The sequence below is a fragment of the Aedes albopictus genome, chromosome 3 (assembly GCF_035046485.1).
Source record: "Aedes albopictus strain Foshan chromosome 3, AalbF5, whole genome shotgun sequence".
Taxonomy (NCBI): domain Eukaryota; kingdom Metazoa; phylum Arthropoda; class Insecta; order Diptera; family Culicidae; genus Aedes; species Aedes albopictus.
Window position 1 is genome coordinate 294,100,391 of NC_085138.1, and position 4,439 is coordinate 294,104,829.

The 4,439-nt window shown below is 40.3% G+C and overlaps 1 long non-coding RNA gene across 1 annotated transcript; it reads right to left on the reverse strand.

Annotated features, from left to right (window-relative positions):
• Window positions 1–3,429: 3,429 nt before the first annotated feature.
• LOC134291369 (uncharacterized) lies at window positions 3,430–4,231 on the reverse strand. The gene is made up of 2 exons (XR_009999052.1): window positions 3,748–4,231; window positions 3,430–3,685 (listed from the first exon to the last, which is right to left on the reverse strand). It is a non-coding gene; the product is annotated as an uncharacterized LOC134291369 (long non-coding RNA).
• Window positions 4,232–4,439: the final 208 nt, after the last annotated feature.

Below are 4,439 nucleotides of genomic sequence, written 5' to 3' on the forward strand. Positions count from 1 at the left end.
TTTTTATCTCCCATACTTTCACTGTCAATTGCGGACTGTTAACGGTAGAAATCCTCTACATAGAGATGAGCGGAAGTTACACACGTCGATTCGGCAACGCTGTTTGTTTTGTTTACAACAGCTGCCAACACTTGTTACAAAGCTAGATGTTCAAACTTTGTGCGTGACTTCGTTGTGGTTCAAGTTGTTTTGTTTACATTTTCTAACTATGGTAGAATTTTTTTTCCAAAATTTTGTTGAAATAGCGGAGCAATCGAAGAAATCTGAAATTCATTGCAAAAGTGTTACGCTAATCATATCGGCAGAAGTGAAGCAAGAAGCAGCAATGGAAGTTTTTTCGACAAGTTCAGCAACAAAAGTGTCGTCATAAGCATGAGCTTTTGAAAGCAGAATTAATAATTTTTTATCTTTTTAATAAACATACATATGCCGCCAGTTTCTCGATATTAAAAATAATTAATTTTTATTTATTTAGTTCCGATTGCAATACCGTTCAAAAGACGCCTTCCTACGAACGATAAGCATATTCATTTGGCTCACACTTTGACAGTTCTCTCTGCACGATTGGCTCACAATGGCCGCCTCCGCAGATCTCTATAATGTAGGATTACTAGTTAACGGCGAGTAAAACCATGAGTAAAACTATTCGAACGCTGACCGCCCGTTTGACCGGTCGTGCTGTTTAGCACTGTCGTAACACTCATAGTTCCAATCGAGCAGGAAACCTGTCAAAACAGCAAGGATTCGCCACTTTGATATACTCGAGACACTTTAGTGATAACCATTTTGATTCAGCCTGCAGCACCCAGGTACGAATACCACCAGTCTGTCCCTGATATTAAACTCATTCTACCGCAATCAGGATCGCAATAGGTGAGTTTGACGGAAGCTAACGATCACTCTTTTCTCTGGTGGCAGGAATGAGAACCCTATGAAAAGAGTGACTCCGCCAAAATTTGCCATAGCGCAGCATAGGCAAAGTGCACTTTTTTTCACTTTTTCATATCGATTTCCGCATCGTAAAGAAACAAACGAGCACTTTTTGGAAAGAAAATTTAATTCTCTTTCAGTTAGATCCGGTAGGTACTTACGAACATTTTATGTGATAAATTTGAGGAGCTCTTGCTAACTTATAGGGCAAAACGAGGGGCAAAATATGCGATTTTGGGCTTTTTTGACTACAAGCCATTAAGCATGGAAATATTTTTTTAAAGCAATCAAAAGGATAATTGGTCAATTAACATCTAAATTAACGACTCATGCAAAATATTTCGTTTTACCTAATCAAATTTGATAGATTTAAGCATTTTATGTAAGTATGAAAACTTGCATGCAACTTTTGGAGGGTGGCTTGTATGGGAAATATCGTACCTAACATAAATCGCTTAAAACTATCAAATTCGATTTGGTAAAACGAAATATTTAGCATAAGTCGTTAATTTAGATGTTGATTGACCAATTAACCTTTTGATTCATTAAAAAAAATATTTCCATGCTTAATAACTTGCAGTCAAAAAAGCCCAAAATCGCATATTTTGCCCCATAAATTGAGGTATAACTCAAAATTGTGACGTGTTGGAGCAAATCTGAGCTCGGATTCGGATTCATCGGCCCAAAATCTGTCAGAGACACATATTGTCGCGCTTATCTTTTATTAGAGTCCTGCGGCGGTCGTACGCTCGTAAGGCATACCGCCGCATGATAGTCGCAAGGCAAAACAAAAGAAAAAGTGTTCCCGCCAAAAACAAAAGCACGTGGGTTTCGCGAAGTGAAAGATGTTTTTGAATGTATTTCCCGCATAGCCGTGAACCATAATAGTACTGTTCACCATACTGTTCACAATTATCTACAACGGTATCTCAACCAAGGATGGGAAAAAATCATTAATTTATTGCGTATCCCTCACTCACATCCACGCACAATCTGATGCGATTGTGCTTTTCCCCCAGCCAAGCAAAATCTTTCCACTTTCATTGCCCATTCTTTCTAATAGCCGAGCACCGAGCGACGCAAGCAACGACGGCCGAATGAATCGCTACCGAATCTGAGTGCCGAAGGCGAACGAACCAAGATTGAACGAATGTTTGCGTTCTGAGTCGGGTGCGAGAGCATTCATATTGGAACGTTCATTTGGCGTTCAGTGGAAGCATTCAGTACTGGGAATTGAATCAGTGAGTGCGATTTGATTCAATCAGCTGAATGCCATTCGGTAGTTGAGAGAGCGAACGTTCTTGTCGTATACACCGGTGCAAGCTGATTCATTTCGCACTCTATTTGTTTCTCTCCTGATTCGCTTCGGTAGCGTCGGTGGCGAGCCGTTCGTGTTGCGTTCGTTCCTAGTGCGCCGTGCTCTCACTCAGCATTGGGTTGTTGGCGTTCTTTTTGCTATTTTGCATCGCCGGCATTCGGGTGAGCGAATGAGTTTTCCCATGCTTGATCTCAACAGTATGACATATCACCAAAGTAACAATAAACCGACAGTACCATAAACTGTTTCAACAGTCTGATAGACGGTTATCGACCAAATTACAATATGTGGAATAGGCGGTTAAGTTATGTTACAATAAAAAATCGCCAATTTTCTCGAACAAAATTTTTCGATTACAGTTTGTCATAAGGTCAATGTACTATTCATTTTTTGCTCAGTTCACTGTATAGCAGACAATTCTTAAACAGTTGAACTACAAAATTCAAATGTAAATGAGCACTGTATGTGTAATTATTGATTAATGGTCTCATACAGTTGTAATAACAGTACGTTGCACGGTTCTGTTATTGTGCCTTGCAAGATAAATCCGCGAAACGCGTTTGTCTTCTTCTTTCCCATCAAGTTGCCAAAATATGACCGCACCACTATGAGCGACCTGATGGTCAAAAATTTTGCATGCGGCGCTTATATCAAATCCACATGAGGCTGCGGCGATATGGCCGCGAGAAGATGTACGCGAAACAGACGCAATGTGGAAATGGAAAAAGATGAAGCCACATCCTCCTGCAGCATCACTAACATCCCGATTATCAAATATAAAGCCGACGAGGTGATGCGTATGCGTCGTGGTATAAGTATAGTGAAACAATGTCACGATAAATTTTATTACGATTTCTGGCCACCTGAGTTGTCATAGTGCAAACTTTTGTTTTGATATGAACGACCTGAAGGCTGCTGCGATGCTGCTGGGTGGGTGACAGTATCTGTTCGATTTTGACACTGCGTCCTGTATTGCGGGAATCTCCTAGCGGCCATATAGCCGCCGCCCGATGTGGATTTATTATGAGCGCCGCAATACATTTGTACTACTAGTGAACCCACCCGGAGGAATGAAAAAAAGCAAGAAAAAAACAAATAAAATAAAAAGTAACGAATACGTGTTAAAAAGTAATATAATTGTTCTGATTCATCCACGAAAATGCATTTTTTTGGAGACTCGGCTGTCACTGGAACCAATTACTACTCATTGTTCACTTCTTGATCCAGTACTTGAGCCAGTCGATATCCAGCTAAATCCAATCATGCAGTGTTCCGCACTCCTATCGTGGATCGCCAGTAACACCGGATCCAAAGCCACATCCGAGGCCACATCGTAGTCCAGCGCAACGACGGTGTACTCTACTCGCTGATGTCCTCTCCTTTTCCGTCTGCATACAAACGATCGACTCGATGCGGCACATCCGGCACGATCGTGATCTAATAGAAGAAATTAGCGAGTTGTTAAGATAAACAGCAACCTACCAACTCCTATTACTTACGTTGCAAAAAGTCCCCTACGATGGGATCCTTGCTGGCCTTTTATTTCAGCTGGAACTCCTAGGCTTTAACAAAAATGCAGATCAGAAATGCGACCAAGTTGACACTTGGCTTTTCGATGCGGTCGAGAATCGGGAAACCAACACTAATGCATTCTACAGTTTGTCAAACTGTTAAATAAAAGTAATCTATAGTACAATGTGCGTTTGTAAGTGTGAAACCCAAATATCCAAACAAACCGTTTGGCATAATGTGAAGGCATATTTCAATTGTTCATTGAAATGTTTCATTCTGATATTATTCAACATTATTTGAACACTACAATATATTGTTACAATTTGCTTTAGGTTGTTTATGCTGTTTTTGATATTACAAAGAGCTTGGGTTCACGTTGTTCAACTGATATGCAACAATTTGAGAAAATGTAACCTTACCAGTTAGAAGAGTTTCACTGTTTGGAGTGTAAGGCAAACTGTATTTTCCTATGCGGGTTGTAACGAACAGCAAGAGTGGCTCAGTGGAATCAGTGTTCTTGCTGTCAAATCCCATATAATGGAATAATATACTTTTGAATCTGGTGACGGTGTTATGATTAGTGACTGTCGCGCTAATATCAGAAGCCAGAGGCAGATAATCGCCATATTCTGATTTTTCTTGAGAGGCATAATAAGTTTGCTCTTGAGACATACCAAAA